Raw genomic sequence first — 18,259 nt, 5'->3', positions numbered from 1 at the left:
CAAAAAAAAAAAAAAGAATGAAAAGCTAACTATTTCAATATCCATCTCAAGAAGTTAGGAAAAGTAATTAAATCAAAGAAAAAAGTAACAAAACGATGAGGACAAGAGCAGAAAATAATTAGACAGCAAACATAGAATAGAGAAAGACCTCAAAGCCAAGAGTTGGTTATTTGAAAAAAAGTAATAAATTTGTTAAGCCCCTAGAAAGATTATTTAAGAAAAAAGAAGGTATGAAATACCAATATCAGAAATAAAGAAGGAGACAGCAGTCTAGATCATACAGACATTACACACATTATAGCACAGTTTTATGAACAGCTTTATGACACTCCCTCAAAATATATTTTGAAATATAGATGAAATGGACAAATTCTTTATAGAACACAAATGACCAGAACTAACATAAGGGGAAAGAGAACATCTGAATATTCCTTTATCTATTAAAGAAGTGCAATCTGTAATTAACATCTGTCAACTAAGAAAATTCCCAAGTACAAAAAACTTTGATAGAGAATTATACCTAATATTTAAGGAGGAGAAAACACTAGTGTTAAACAAACTATTTCACAAAATTGAAAAAGAGTGAACTCCTCCCAACTTATTTTATGAGGGTATAAAACTTGATATAAACATCTAAGATAGGGATAATTGGAATGGAAAACTCTAGGCTAATTTCCCTAAACATAGATGAAAAATTTTTAAACAAATACTAGCAAGCCAAGTCAAGCAAAATGTAAGAATTATAATAAATCCTGACCAATTATTTTTTCAAGTATAAAAGCTGATTTAACAGTTTGAAAAATAATGTACCTCATTAACATAATAAAGGAGAAAAATTATGTAATCTTCTGAAATATGCAGAAAAATATGTGATATAATTCAACGCCCACTCATGGTTTTGGGGAAAGAAAACCCAACTCATAGAAAACTAGGGCTAGGAAGTTATTACTTTAATAAAGAATGCCTATGAAAACCTATGGCAATATTGTTCAATACAAATATTTATTCATGAAAAAGTTATTCATCCTTGGAGTAAAGATAAGACATATGTGGATGATGGCACTTAGCAGAAAATAGGGCTGGGGACATCAGAAAAGGCTGAAATTAGAAAAATGAATTTGATGGTTTGTAGATTGATCAAGTATTAATTTCAAGCAAAGGAACAGCATGAGCAAAACCATGGAGGTAAGAAAAGACAGGGACTGTGGACTAGCAACTGTTTAGTCATATGTTCACTTTAGTTATAGGTGGTGCATAGGGGTTTCAAGAAAGATGAGAATGGAGAAACAGGTGGAGATTAGTGTGAGGAGGGTAGATACACTATTATATGAATAGCAGTCTTTCCTTTTATCAGTTCAGGACACAAATCTCAGGGAAGAACTTAAAATGGAAATACGTTTTACCTATATTAGTACTTATTTTTGCTAACTGAAAGATATATGAAGAGTATTTTCAATTTTATGAAAAAGACAAAAAGAGAAAATAGCATTCAGCCTGTGTTTTGTAGCAAGCCATTATAGAGGCAGCACGCACTGGAGCAGTGACAGTGGCACTGCCAAGCTCCTCCCTCTGAAACTGCATTCATCATCTCCGCATCAAGCCTTCATAGCTTTGAACTCTATCTATCATCATCTGTGCTTTATCTCCATTTATTTTGTGCATCTGTTAGCAAGATGTATCCTAAGGTGATAACTTTTTTGCTTTACAACATTAGGAATGCTGTACTTTTGGATAGTAGGAGAAGCCTGTATAGACAACTCACTTCTCACTAATTCTATACAATATTTCCTTAACTGGCCTATTAATTTTATATAATACCTGTAAATTTACACGTATATGAATGGTGAGCCTCAGTTTCCTTATGAAACTCTAACAATCAGGAGTTTATCCAGGAGTCACAATGTGCCAAAGTCCGACTTTCTGGAAATTATCAACAGATGTGAACAAAGAAAAATGAAAAGGAGCTCTGAGGTGCTGGAAATTTTTGAAGTAAGGCCATGTGGACAAATGGCTGGAGCTTTGAACCCCATCAGCTGTGATACCTTGTCCAATCTCATCATCTCTGCCTGTTCTCCAACTGGGAATAAAAATAAAGTAATTCATATGAGATATAGGTGTAAAAGATATTATAGGATTGGTTCAAGGTGGTGGAGTAGAAGGACGTGTGCTCACTCCCTCTTGCAAGAGCACTGGAATCACAACTAACTGCTGAACAATCATTGACAGGGAGACACTGGAAATCACCAAAAAAGATACCCCACTTCCAAAGACCCTCCTACCATCCCATTGCAGGAGGGGTGCAATCACAGTAAAATTAAATCCCATAACTGCTGGATGGGTGACTCACAAACTGGAGAACACTTATACCACAGACCCTGGAGTGAAGGGTCTGAGCCCCGTGCCAGGCTTCCCAACCTGGGGGTCCGGCAATGGGAGGAGGAATTCCTAGATAATCAGACTTTGAAGCCTAGCGGGATTTGATAGCAGGACTTCGATAGGGAAAGGAATGGGGGAAAGAGAGACTCCACTCTTTGAGGGCACACACAAAGTAGTGTGCACATCAGGACCCAAGGGAAAGAGCAGTGACCCCACAGGAGACTGAACCCGACTTACCTGCTAGTGTTGGAGGGTCTCCTGCAGAGGCAGGGGGTGGCTGTGGCCCACTGTGGGGACAAGGACACTGGCAGCAGAAGTTCTGATAAGTGCTCCTTGGCGTGAGCCCTCCCAGAGTCTGCCATTAGCCCCACCAAAGAGCCTGGTAGGCTCCAGTGCTGGGTTGCCTAGGGCCAAACAACCAACAGGGAGGGAACTCAGCCCCACCCATCAGCAGACAAGTGGATTAAAGTTTTACTGAGCTCTGCCCAGCAGAGCAACACCCAGCTCTACCCACCACCAGTCCCACCCATTAGAAAGCTTGCACAAGCCTCTTAGATAGCCTCATCCACCAGAGGGCAGACAGCAGAAGCAAAAAGAACTAAATTCTGCAGCCTGTGGGAGGACAACCACATTCACAGAAAGATAGACAAAATGAAAAGGCAGAGGACTTTGTACCAAATGAAGGAACAAGATAAAACCCCAGAAAAACAACTAAATGAAGTGGAGATAGGCAAACTTCCAGAAAAAGAATTTAGAATAATGATGGTAAAAATGATCCAGGATCTCAGAAAAAGAATGGAGGCAAAGATCAAAAGATGCAAGAAATGTTAAACAACGACCTAGAAGAATTAAAGAACAAACACCTAGAAGAATTAAAGAACAAAGAAACAGAGATGAACAGTACAATAACAAATGAAAAATACACTAGAAGGAATCAATAGCAGAATAACTGAGGCAGAAGAACAGATAAGTGACCTCGAAGACACAATGATGGAATTCACTGCCGCAGAACAGAATAAAGAAAAAAGAGTGAAAAGAAATGAAGACAGCCTAGGAGACCTCTGGGACAACATTAAAAACAACAACATTCCCATCATAGGGGTCCCAGAAGGAGAAAGGAGAGAGAAAGGACCCGAGAAAATATTTGAAGTGATTATTGTCGAAAACTTCCCTAACATGGGAAAGGAAATAGCCACCCAAGTCCAGAAAGTGCAGAGTCCCAGGCAGGATAAACCCAAGGAGAAACACGCTAAACACATAGTAATCAAATTGACAAAAATTAAAGACAAAAAAAAATAATTATTGAAAGCAACAAGGGAAAAACGACAAATAACATACAAGCGAACTTCCATAAGGTTAACAGATGATTTCTCAGCAGAAACTCTACAAGCTAGAGGGGAGTGGCATGATATACTTAAAGTGATGAAAGGGAAGAACTCACAACAAAGATTACTCTACCCGGCAAGGATCTCATTCAGATTTGACGGGAGAAATCAAAAGCTTTACAGACAAGCAAAAGCTAAGAGAATTCAGCACCACCAAGCCAGCTCTACAACAAATGCTAAAGGAACTTCTCTAAGTGGGAAACACAAGAGAAGAAAAGGACCTACAAAAACAAACCCATAACAATTAAGAAAATGATAATAGGAACATACATATCAATAATTACCTTAAATGTGAACGGATTAAATGCTCCAACAAAAAGACACAGGCTCGCTGAAGGGATACAAAAACAACAAGACCCATATATATGCTGTCTACAAAAGACCCACTTCAGACCTAGGGACACATACACACTGAAAGTGAGGGGGTGGAAAAAGATATTCCATGCAAATGGAAATCGAAAGAAAGCTGGAGTAGCAATACTCATGTCAGATAAAGTAGACTTTAAAATAAATAATGTTACAAGAGACAGGGAAGGACACTACATAATGATCCAGGGATCAATCCAAGAAGAAGGTTGTAAATGTTTATGCACCCAACATAGGAGCACCTCAATACATAAGGCAACTGCTAACAGCTATAAAAGAGGAAATCAACAGTAACACAATAACAGTGGGGGACTTTAACATCGCACTTACACCAATGGACAGGTCATCCAGATAGAAAATTAATAAGGAAACACAAGCTTTAAATGACACAATAGACCAGATAGATTTAATTGATATTTATAGGACATTACATCCAAAAACAGCACATTACACTTTCTTCTCAAGTGCACACAGAAAATTCTCCAGGAGAGATCACATCTTGGGTCACAAATCAAGCCTCAGTAAATTTAAGAAAATTGAAATCATATCAAACATCTTTACCAACCACAATGCTATGAGAATAGAAATCAATTACAGGGAAAAAAATGTAAAAAACACAAACACGTGGAGGCTAAACAATATGTTATTAAATAACCAAGAGATCACTGAAGAAATCAAAGAGGAAATCAAAAAATACCTAGAGACAAATGACAATGAAAACACGACTATCCAAAACCTATGGGATGCAGCAAAAGCAGTTCTAAGAGGGAAGTTTATAGAAATACAAGCCTACCTCAGGAAACAAGAAAAATCTCAAATAAACAATTTAAACTTACACCTAAAGGAACTAAAGAAAGAACAAACAAAACCCAAAGTTAGTAGAAGGAAAGAAATCATAAAGATCAGAGCAGAAACAAAGAAAACAGTAGCAAAGTTCAATAAAACTAAAAGTTGGTTCTTCGAGAAGATAAAATTGATAATCCTTTAGCCAGACTCATCAAAAAAAAGAGGGAGAGGACTCAAATCAATAAAATTAGAAATGAAAAAGGAGAAGTTACAACAGACACTGCAGAAATACAAAGCATCCTAAGAGACTACTACAAGCAACTCTATACCAATTAAATAGACAATCTGGAAGAAATGGACAAATGCTTAGAAAGGTATAACCTTCCAAGACTGAACCAGGAAGAAATAGAAAATATGAACAGACCAATCACAAGTAATGAAATTGAACTGTGATTAAAAATCTTCCAACAAACAGAAGTCCAGGACCAGATGGCTTCACAGTTGAATTCTATCAAACATTTAGAGAAGAGCTAACACCCATGCTTCTCAAACTCTTCCAAAACTGCAGCAGAAGGAACACTCCCAAACTCATTCTATGAGGCCACCATCACCCTGATACCAAAACCAGACAAAGATACTACAAAAAAAGAAAATTACAGGGCTTCCCTGGTGGCGCAGTGGTTGAGAGTCCGCCTGCTGATGCAGGGGACACGGGTTTGTGCCACGGTCTGGGAAGATCCCACGTGCCGCGGAGCAGCTAGGCCCGTTAGCCATGGCTGCTGAGCCTGCGCGTCCGGAGCCTGTGCTCCGCAACGGGAGAGGCCACAACAGTAAGAGGCCCACGTACTGCAAAAAAAAAAAAAATTTGTGTTCTTACATATGAAAGAGATGGCTGAAACAATGGAGTTAAATGTGATTCTGAGGAAGGAAATGTAGAGATAGTGAGAGAGCGAGAGAGAAATATTGAAATCAACATATTGAGAAATATAGACATAAAATTCTAAAGATCACATCATGTGCCGTCAGTGAAATACAAATTAAAATGTGATACCACGGTGACCAAAATCTGGTACACTGACAACACTAAATGATTGTGAGGATGTGAAACATCAGGAACTCTCATTCATTGCTGCTGGGAATGCAAGAGAATACAAGAACTTTGGAAGACAGTTTGGTGGTTTCTTACAAAACTAAACATATTTTTACCACATGATACAGCAATCATCCTCCTTGGTATTTACCCAAAGGAGTTGAAGATTTATGTCTGTACAAAAGCCTACACACAAATGTTTATAGCAGCTTTATTCATAATTGCCAAATTCTGGAAGCAATCAAGATATCCTTCAGTAGGTGAATGGATAAATAAACTGTGGTACATCCAGACAATGGAATATTATTCAGTGCTAAAAAGAAGTGAGCTATCAGGCCATGAAAAGACATGGAGGAACTTTAAATGCATATTACTAAGTGAAAGAGGCCAATCTGAAGAGGTTACATAGACTTGATTCCAACTATATGACATTCTGGAAAAGGCTGAATTGTGGAGACAGTAAAAAAAAATCAGTGGTTGACAGGGGCTGGAGGAGTGGAGGAGGGATGGATAGGTGTAGCACAGAGGATTTTAGGGCGGTGAAAATACACTGTATGATATGATGATGATGGATACATGTCATTACACACGGATAAATGTCTAAACCCATAGAATATACGACACCAAGAGTGAATAGTAATAGAAACTGTGGACTTTTGATGATTATGATGTTTTAATATAGGTTTATCAATTGTAACAAATGTACCTCTCTGGTGGGGGATGTTGATAATGGGGGAGGCGATGCATGTGTGGGGGCAGAGAGTACCTGGGAAACCTCTGTACTTTCCTCTCAATCTTGCTATGAATCGGAAACTCCCACAAATATAATCTTAAAAATATCGAAAGAAAGAGGCTATATATCAGGCATTATATATCTGCATTTTAGACATCTTGGTATTCTGTTAATGCCTTACTACAGTGCTCTACACAAAAATTCTGCTTAACAAATATTTATTAAATCTATGCAAAAATCAGATTTATTATGATTTTTCAGTCTATAGCAGGATAACAATTAATTAGAGAACTAAGGGGGGGAGACATTGCTAGTGGCAGACTGAGAAAAGTGATAATCAATAGCAAAAGTAACAAGATAGAATAACTATGAAAGACAGCAATAAATACTTTAAAAACCAAGCAATTATATAATCAAATATAGGGAACAAATGGTCATCCCAACAACATAATAGCTCATAAAGGGATCACTGTATTCCAGTATGGACATTGTTGATAGTGAAAGCTGTGACCAAGAATCATTAAGAAATCAACAAAACCTAAAGGCCTTGCCTTTGATTTGTATCTTTGTGAAATGACATCATAAGAGAATACATTACAAATATGTTCAATAAATTCTTCAGGGCTTATTCAGATTGCAGTGCGAGTAGAGTGGGGTGAGGATTGAAAAATATAAGACTGATCAGAATTTATATATACATATATAATACATTAATATATATTATGTATAATATATGTTCATTAGTTATAATGCCTATTTCTAAAAACTTCTTTTATGAAAACTTTTTCATTCTTATAAAAAGAACCAGCTGAAAGTCAACTATACTTCAATAAACAAATAAATCAGCAAACAACCAGGGTTTGGCTATGGGAATAATTATTCTTCAGGAGGCTTTTTTTTTTTTTTTTAACATCTTTATTGGAGTATAATTGTTTAACAATGTTGTGTTAGTTTTTGCTGTATAACAAAGTGAATTAGCTATATGTATACATATATCCCCATATCCCCCTGCTCTTGTGTCTTTCTCCCAACCTCCCTATCCCACCACTCTAGGTGGTCACAAAGCACCAAGCTAATCTCTGTGCTATGTGGCAGCTTCCCACTAGCTATTTAACATTTGGTAGTGTATATATGTCAATGCTATTCTCTCACTTTATCCCAACTTCCCCTCCCCCTCCCTGTGCCCTCAAGTCCATTCTCTATGTCTGTGTCTTTATTCCTGTCCTGCCCCTAGGTTCATCAGAACCACTTTTTTTAGATTCCATATATATGTGTTAGCATATGGAATTTGTTTTTCTCTTTCTGACTTATTTCATTCCATATAACAGACTCTGGGTCCATCCACCTCACTACAAATAACTCAGTTTCCTTTTTTATGGCTGAGTAATATTCCACTGTATATGTGTGCCACATCTTCTTTATCCATTCATCTGTCGATGGACATTTAGGTTGGTTCCATGTCCTGGCTATTGTAAATACTGCTGCAGTGAACACTGTGGTACATGTCTCTTTTTGAATTATGGTTTTCTCAGGGTATACACCCAGTAGTGGGATTGCTGGGTCATAGGGTAGCTCTATTTTTAGTTTTTTAAGGAACCTCCGTACTGTTCTCCATAGTGGCTAGATCAATTTACATTCCCACCAACAGTGTAAGAGGGTTCCCTTTTCTTCACACCCTCTTCAGCATTTATCGTTTATAGATTTTTTGATGATGGCCATTCTGACCAGTGTGAGGTGATACCTCATTGTGGTTTTGATTTGAATTTCTCTAATGATTAGTGATGTTGAGCATCCTTTCATGAGTTTGTTGGCAATCTGTAAATCTTCTTTGGAGAAATGTCTACTTAGGTCTTCTGCCCATTTTTTGATTGGGTTGTTTGGGTTTTTTTTGATATTGAGCTGCATGAGCTGCTTGTATAATTTGGAGACTAATCCTTTGTCCGTTGCTTCATTTGCAAATACTTTCCGCCATTCTGAGTGTTGCCTTTTCGTCTTGTTTATGGTTTCTTTTGCTGTGCAAAAGCTTTTAAGTTTCATTAGGTCCCATTTGTTTATTTTTGTTTTTATTTCCATTACTCTAGGAGTTGGGTCAAAAAGGATCTTTTTGTGATGTATGTCATAGAGTGTCCTTCCAGTGTTTTCCTCTAAGAGTTTTACAGTGTCTGGCCTTACATTTAGGTGTTGAATCCATTTTGAGTTTATTTTTGTGTATGGTGTTAGGGAGTGTTCTAATTTCATTCTTTTACATGTAGCTGTCCAGTTTTCCCAGCACCACTTATTGAAGAGGCTGTCTTTTCTCCATTATATATATTCTTGCCTCCTTTATCAAAAATAAGGTGATCATGTGTGCGTGGGTTTATCTCTGGGCTTTCTATCCTGTTCCATATTTCTGTTTTTGTGCTGGTACCATACTGTCTTGATAACGGTATCTTTGTAGTATAGTCTGAAGTCAGGGAGCCTGATTCCTCCAGCTCCGTTTTTCTTTTTCAAGACTGTTTTGGCTATTTGGGGTCTTTTCTATTTCCATACAAATTGTAAAATTTTTTACTCTACTTTTGTGGAAAATGCAATTGGTAGTTTGATAGGGATTGTACTGAATCTGTAGATTGCTTTGGGCAGTATAGTCATTTTCACAGTGTTGCTTCTTCCAATCCAAGAACATGGTATGTCTCTCCATTTGTTTGTATCATCTTTGATTTCTTTCATCAGTGTCTTACAGTTTTCTGCATACAGTTCTTTTGTCTCCTTAGGTAGCTTTATTCCTAGGTATTTTATTCCTTTTGTTGCAATGGTAAATGGGAGTGTTTCCTTAATTTCTCTTTCATATTTTTCATTTTTAGTGTATAGGAATGCAAGAGATTTCTGTGCATTAATTCCATATCCTGCTACTTTTCAAATTCATTGATTAGCTCTAGTAGTTTTCTGGTGGCATCTTTAGGTATAGTATACCTTTATACTTTATGTATAGTATGATGTCATCTGCAAACAGTGACAGTTTTATTTCTTCTTTTCCAATTTGGATTCCTCTTATTTATTTTTCTTCTCTGATTGCTGTGGCTAAAACTTCCAATACTATGTTGAATAATAGTGGTGAGAGTGTGCACCCTGGTCTTGTTCCTGATCTTAGAGGAAATGCTTTCAGTTTTTCACCATTGAGAATGATGTTGGCTGTGGGTTTGTCACATATAGCCTTTATTATGTTGAGGTAGGTTCCCCTATGCCCACTTTCTGGAGAGTTTTTATCATAAATGGGTGTTGAATTTTGTCAGAAGCTTTTTCTGCATCTATTGAGATGATCATATGGTTTTTATTCTTCAGTTTGTTAATACAGCATATCACATTGTTTGATTTGCCTATATTGAAGAATGCTTGCATCCCTGGGATAAATCCCACTTAATCATGGTGTATAATCCTTTTAATGTGCCGTTGGATTCTCTTTGCTAATATTTTGTTGAGGATTTCTATATCTGTGTTCATCACTGATATAGAATGGCCTCTAGTTTTCTTTTTTTGTGACATCTTTCTGGTTTTGGTATCAGGGTGATGGTGGCCTCATAGAATGAGTTTGGGAGTGATCCTCCCTCTGCTATATTTTGCAAGAGTTTGAAAAGGATAGGTATTAGCACTTCTCTAAATGTTTGATGGAATTCACCTGTGAAGCCATCTGGCCCTGGGCTTTTATTTGTTGGAAGATTTTTAATCAAAGTTTTAATTTCAGTGCTTGTGATTGGTCTGTTCATATTTTCTATTTCTTCCTGGTTCAGCCTTGGAAGGTTGTACTTTTCTAAGAGTTTGTCCATTTCTTCCAGGTTGTCCATTTTATTGGAATATAGTTGTTTGTAGTAGTCTCTCATGATCCTTTGTATTTTCTGCAGTGTCATTTGTTACTTCTTTTTCATTTCTAATTCTGTTGATTTGAGTCTTCTTCCTTTTTCTCCTGATGAGTCAGGCTAATGGTTTATCAATTTTGTTTATATAAAAACCAGCTTTTAGTTTTATTGATCTTTGCTATCATTTCCTTCATTTCTTTTTCATTTATTTCTGATCTGATCTTTATGATACCTTTCCTTCTGCTAATTTTGGGGTTTTTTTGTTCTTCTTTCTGTAATTGCTTTAGGTATAAGTTTCGGTTGTTTATTTGAGATTTTTCTTGTTTCTTGAGGTAGGATTGCATTGCTATAAACTTCCCTCTTAGAAATGCTTTTGCTGCATCCCATAGGTATTGGGTCATCATGTTTTCATTGTCATTTGTTTCTAGGTATTTTTTGATTTCCTCTTTGATTTCTTCAGCGATCTCTTGGTTATTTAGTAGCATATTGTTGAGCCTCCATGTGTTTGTATTTTTTACAGTATTTTTCCTGTAATGGATATCTAGGATCAAAGCATTGTGGTCGGAAAAGATACTTGATACAATTTCAATTTTCTTAAATTTACCAAGGCTTGATTTGTGACCCAAGATATGATCTATCCTGGAGAGTGTTCCACGTGCACTTGAGAAGAAAGCGTATTCTGTTGTTTTTGGCTGGACTGTCCTATAAATATCAATTAAATCCACCTGGTCTAATGTATCATTTAAAGCTTGTGTTTCCTTATTTATTTACATTTTGGATGATCTGTCCATTGGTGTAAGTGGGGTGTTAAAGTCCCTTAGTATTATTGTGTTACGGTTGAATTCCCACTTTATGGCTGTTAGCATTTGCCTTGTGTATTGAGGTGCTCCTATGTTGAGTGCATAAACATTTACAACTGTTTTATCTTCTTCTTGGATTGATTCCTGGATCATTATGTAGTGTCCTTCTTTGTCTCTTGTAATAGTCTTTATTTTAAAGTCTACTTTTTCTGATACAAAAATTGCTATCCCAGCTTTCTTTTGATTTCCATTTGCATTGAATATCTTTTTCCATCCCCTCACTTTCAGTCTGTGTGTGTCCCTAGGTCCAAAGTTGGTCTCTTGTAGACAGCATATATATGGGTCTTTTTTGGTATCCATTCAGCCAGTCTGTGTCTTTTGTTTGGAGAATTTAGTCCATTAAGGTAATTATTGATATGTATGTTTATATTACCATTTTCTTAATTGATTTGGGTTTGTTTTTGTGGGTCTTTTCCTTCTCTTGTGTTTCCTGCCTAATGAAGTTCCTTTAGCATTTGTTGTAAAACTGGTTTGGTGATGCTGAATTTTCTTAACTTTTGCTTGTCTGCAAAGGTGTTAATTTCTCCGTCGAATCTGAATGAGATCCTGCTGGGTAATCCTAGTTGTAGGTTTTTGCCTTTCATCACTTTAAATATGTCCTGCCACTCCCTTCTGGCTTGCAGGGTTTCTGTTGAAAGATCAGCTGTTAACCTTATGGGGATTCGCTTATAAGTTATTTGTTGCTTTTCCCTTGCTGATTTTAATATTTTTTCTTTGAATTTAATTTTTGATAGTTTGATTAATATGTGTCTTGGCGTGTTTCTCCTTGGATTTACCCTGTATGGGACTCTGTTCGCTTCCTGGGCTTGATTGACTATTCCTTTCCCATGTTAGGGAAGTTTTCAACTATAATCTCTTAAAATGTTTTCTCAGTCCCTTTCTTTTTCTGGTCTTCTTCTGGGACCCCTATAATTTGAATGTTGGTGCGTCTAATGTTGTCCCAGAGGTCTCTGAGACTGTCGTCAATTCTTTTCATCTTTTTTTCTTTATTCTGCTCTGTGGTAGTTATTTCCACTATTCTATCTTCCAGGTCACTTATCCGTTCTTCTGCCTCAGTTATTCTGCTATTGATTCCTTCTAGAGAATTTTTAATTTCATTTATTGTGTTGTTCATCATTGTTTGTTTGCTCTTTAATTCTTCTAGGTTCTTGTTAACCGTTTCTTGTATTTTCTCCATCTATTTCCAAGATTTTGGATCATGTTTACTATCATTACTCTGAATTCTTTTTCAGGTAGACTGCCTACTTCCTCTTCTTTTGTTTGTTCGGTGGGTTTTTACCTTGCTACTTCATCTGCTGCATATTTCTCTGTCTTCCCACTTTGTTTAACTTACTGTGTTTGGGGTCTCTTTTTCGCAGGCTGCATGTTCATAGTTCCTCTTACCTCTGGTGTCAGCCCCCAGTTGGGGAGGTTCGTTTGGTGCCTTGTGTAGGCTTCCTTCTGGGGGGTTCTCTTGCCTGTGTTCTGCTGGGTGGGGCTGGATCTTGTGTCTCTCGTGGGCAGGGCTGCATCCGGTGCTGTGTTTGGGGTGTCTGTGAACTTAGTCTGCTAATGCGTGGGGTTGTGTTCCTGTCTTGCTAGTTGTTTGACATGGGGTGTCCATCACTGGAGATTGCTGGCTATTGGGTGGATCTGGGTCTTAGTGTTGAGACGAAGATTTCTGGGAGAGCTCTTGCCAATTAATATTACATGGGACCGGGAGGTCTCTGGCTGTCCAATGTCCTGGACTTGGCTCTCCCACCTCAGAGGCTCAGGCTCGACACCCAGCCGGAGCACCAAGGCCCTGCCAGCCACACTACACAGAAGAAAAGGAAGAAAAAAGAAAAAACTGAACAGACAGAACCCCAAAACAAATAATAAAAGCAAAACTAAACAGACAAAATCGCACAGAGAAATGTATACACACACACTCACGAAAAAAAAAGGGAAGAGAGCAACCAAGCCAATAAACAAACCCACAAATGAAAACAAACTGTAAAAACTAAACTAAGATAAACATAAAAACAAAACCAAATCAAACACAGAAAGCAAACCTCAAATCCACAGTTGCCCCCAAAGTCCACCACCTCACTTTTGGGAACACTCATTGTCTATTCAGGTAGGTATTCCACAGATGCATGGTTTACCAAGCAGGTTGCAGGGATTTAATCCGTTGCTCCTGAGGCTGCACGGAGATACTTCCCTTCCTCTTCTTTGTTCACACAGCTCCTGGGGTTCAGCTTCGGTTTTGGCCCCACCTCTGCATGTAAGCTGCCCTCAGGTGTCTGTTCCCCGCCCAGACAGGAGGGTATTAAAGCAGTGGCTGATTAGGGCTCTCTTGCTCACTCAGGCCACGGAAAGGGAGGGTTACGGAGGAGCCTATTTTTATCTAAGTTCTAACAGGGACAGCAAGCACTAATGACTTTAGACCAAAGCAAGAATATGTGTAATATATTTGTGAAGTTCCCACTACACACACACACACACACACACACACACACACACACACACATCATTTTGGCACTTAGCAAACCAAACTTTAATTATAAAACTTATTTATAGAGAATACTACATTTTCTAGCTATGATAGATAAATAAGGTCTTACTGTATATATTATCAGCTGTTCAAATAACAAACTATCAAAATACAGTCACCAGATTTGTACTTTAAAATTGCATGATTTTTTAAAAACTTGAGAATATTTATTTATTTATTTAAACATTCTTTTTCTACTCCCAAAGAGTCACATAACACATAATCATGAATCTTAGACATCATTTTAGAAATTTTCCTCTAATTTATTATTCTACTTTTTACATTTTAACAAAAGCTACAATTTTTATCCCTTCCATCAACTCATTTGTTTCCTGCATCCCAACTTCTTTATTTATAAAAGAGGTAAGATTTATGTGGAATTATTTTTAAGTGAATAATGATTATGAAAAACTGTGAAGTCATAAAGGAACATTTCTCTGAGAAACATATCTATGACCTAGATTGAAAGTTTGCTTTATAAAGAAATGTGCCCACATTCTTGTGCTCTGTTAACATTACATTGCTATAAAAAGTCAGACTAACAAAATCCCAGTGGAATATGTACATTGCAGCAGTTGCTAAGGTAACACCTTTAGTCTCTAAATAGAAAAAAATTAAAAATACATTCTTTGAGGGCAGATAAGTTAAGGCGGGCCCAAGTCTTTCTAAGACTGTTTTCATGGCAGCAGTAAATGACAGTAAGGAGAATAACTAGGACCTAAACTGAGACCTAGTCATAGGTGAATAATAAATTGGCCTGTATAAATGAAATTAAAACAGCATAGGATAAAGCCCTTCTGAAGTTCCCTTTAGGTACCCACAAGGAAGAGTAGCCTCAAGGAGAACTAAAAATGAAGAAATTAAGCTACTTTGTCATATTCATCCCTCAGGGTGAATTCACTATTAAGACAGAAAGAAGCTGGGAACAATTTGCTCACTATACAATCTTCCTATTCAAGCTTTATCTTTCCTCTGGGGTGACCCTTGAAAGTATAGATTTCTTATATAAGAGCCTAGAAATGCACAGAGAACAAGTTTCAGAACAAGATTAAATTACCCTCTACTCAAAAAGTCTAATATCTAAATATATATTATTTAAAGAGGCAGCCACTGGATGTCATTGTAATGCCATGAAAATAAAAGTTTCATAAGTAAACTTTTACTCCAGAAATTTGATAGCATTAAGCATAGTTCAGTCTACATCACCTAAAACATCATCAAAGATATGCTTTCCAGATTTGTTTTATTTGATGGTGACAGTGATGAGATATTTATTAAAGGATTTAAATGCATTGTTTATTTTTTCATTATTTTTTCTGTTTTATTTGTCAACTGATAAGTAGACTGAAAATATTTTATGATTTTCCTGTTACCATATACTTCGGATATTTCCGTCAAATTGGTTTGTATTGTTAACTAATGAACAAACACTTTATTAACTAAGACATTATTATGGTTCAGTAGAATGAGAGAAATGATAAAGATTTGAGACCCAACCCCATGGCATGCTTTAGACTGTCTCGGGGCTACTGGAAATAAATGATTCACAAGGACTGTAGACATGCCGGGAGACCAGGCATTGGAATACTGTATCTGTCCCTAGACTACTTAGGACCCCCTAGACTACTTGGGACATCCTGTTCAGGGTGCTAGTTGCCCAGAGAAGCTCCTGATAGCTTTTCACAGTTTTAGCACAAATTTAACAAGTCAAATTGAATTAGTCTCTTTTCCACCCAGTTCAAAATTCTATCCCTGACAGAAAAAACAATGGAAAAAAAAAGTTTGGTTGAGGTTATCCTTGTTTTATCTGAAGTCAAACTAAAAAGCTTAGGTTATTAAGAAGGTGCCTTACCCCTATCTCTGATCTCCCTATCTCTCTTAGTAATAACCCATAATAAATCTGTTATTTATTTATCTAAGCAAATTTACCAAATAAATTCAATGAAACCAGGGTTCCACCAAATTTTATGTAAATAATTCTCAGTGGTCAAGAGTTAAAAATCAAACTAGTCTATGAACCTCTTGGAACTTTACAATGAGTTTTATAGTGTCAAAGTTTCTGAAAATTCTTGCAGTAAAGCACTCTTATCTATATATGTTTAATATAGATTTGATGCCTTTTAATTCCTATCACAGTCAGTTCTAATATGATGTCTATTATGTCATACTTATAATTTATAAATAGATTTTCTAGAAAAAACATATTAAATGTTCACATACAATTATTAACCAGTTATAATATTTAATTATTCCTAGACTTAAATGCTACTCTCTTTTTCAATAGAAACCTCTAAGTTTCAGTCTAGAGCTTCTTCACATTCTGAATTAAAGTTTTTCTGAATTACTCTGGGGTCAGAGTTGTAAAGTTTTTCCTACAAAGTAATGTCCTTTTATCATGTTCAGTTCTGATGCACCGTTTCAAAGATTGATGTTTTTCAGTTATTTGGGGGTATTTTATTTCTACCATGCTCTCATTCCGCAAGTTTTGGTGCAGATGTCCTTTTAATCTTACCATAAGGCAGCAGAAGAAAAAACCTAGTATAGATTTCATACTCTTTCCTCAGAAAGCTGGTTCTAAATTTTAGCATTCATCAGATACACTTGGAGGGCTGTTAAAACAGAGGTTGCTAGGGCATACTCCCAGAGTTTCTCATTCAGAATGTCTGGGCTCAAGAATTTATATCTAACAAGTCCCCAGGTAATGCTGATGCTGTGGCCCAGGAGCCACCCTTGTAGAACCACTGCCCTAGGCCTTCTCTAAAATGCTTTACCTCAAGGGCTTGATGGTGGTTAGTTGTACTCTCAGGAATAAAAACTATGTCATAGCACATTCTGCTAAACTTATTTTCATCTGATTGGATGAACTGATTGTTTGCAGAACTCATTAAAAATTTATGGACTGGTTGTGTTAACTAAACATCTTTTGTATAAATATTCAAGTAGGATTTATCAGTCTTGTATCAGCACAAAAATCTTATATTCACTGTTCATGCAAGTATAATCATATATTTGAGAAATAAATATACACATTCTTGTGTAACTTGACTTTTGTAATCATACAAGATGGTAGGAGCAGCAATAAATAGCATCAGAGTGAAGCACTTCACTTCAAAACTGGCACTTTTTGAAATTAATATTTTTAACAGCTTTAAGATTGGCAGTAAGATTTTGAGGTATATTTGACACAATATTTATCTATTTCTTTTTTAGTTAAATTTGAGGTTAATTTTTTTTCTTCATGAATTTCTTCATTGAATCACTGAAGGTCATGTAGCATCTTCTGAAAGTCAGACCTTGAAGGAATGGATATATGTCACCTGATTGATATTTCTTCATGATGCAAAATGGATGATAAGTTCTTTTTTGCTTTGTGAAGTCTATGGTCTTGTGATAGAGATCTGGCAGTATGTATGGTCTTTAATTGCATTACCTAGAATGTGGCAAACAATTATTTTGATAATAGGTATCAATGACAAAATAATAAGTTTTGGCCTAAACAATAGGTCTTAATGACAAATAAAACACAACTTTATTTATTTGTGAATATCTTGCATCTTGAAATTCTGAAAGTTTCTTCACAAGAAAACATAGAAATGTAGTTTTTCTCTAGTAATAGGTGTTTAAATTTCATAACTATATTTTTATGTCCTTTTTGTTTTAAAACTTCATTATAGTGAAAACATTTAAAGGACATTTTAAATGACTTTTAAGTGTACAACAATAAATATAAACTGTATGTGATTTTATCAGTACTAATAATCTAGGTGACAATCTGTTCAGATTCTTTTTATGCACATTTGATATAGATGTATGCAAAGCCAGCAGTATATCTTTCTCTTCTGCCTAAAGATTGGTGTAAACATAATAGAAAATATATATTCATGTATATGGAATCAAGGAAATATTGTAATAAAAAAACAGGAAAATAATGATGTAAGCTGATGTAATTCATTCTTAAGATATCAGGAACTGGTAAATTTTTATACTCTATTTTTTTCTTTATGTCTTTATAGAACAGAGATAGTGGTGTGTAGGTTCTACTGTTGCCAGGATTGTTCAATGGAGAGGTTCTTTATAAATATTTATAAATATTAAGTAATTTCATCTCTTTACCTTAGTTTAAATTATCCAAAGTAATTTGTCTTAGGAAATAAAAATGATATCAAAACAATTTACAGTCTAAGTAACATGTAATCTTACATGTACATGTAATGCAACTGTTTTACACTCATTTATTTATATGTAGATAAGTAAATAGTATAAGTTTGTTTCTATATTAAAAAAGCAAGGGAAACTGAAGAATCATTGCATAGAAGAT

The sequence above is a fragment of the Phocoena phocoena genome, chromosome 7 (genome assembly GCF_963924675.1).
Source record: "Phocoena phocoena chromosome 7, mPhoPho1.1, whole genome shotgun sequence".
Lineage (NCBI taxonomy): Eukaryota > Metazoa > Chordata > Mammalia > Artiodactyla > Phocoenidae > Phocoena > Phocoena phocoena.
The sequence above is the reverse complement of the archived record's forward strand: the minus strand, read 5'-3'. Positions refer to the sequence as shown.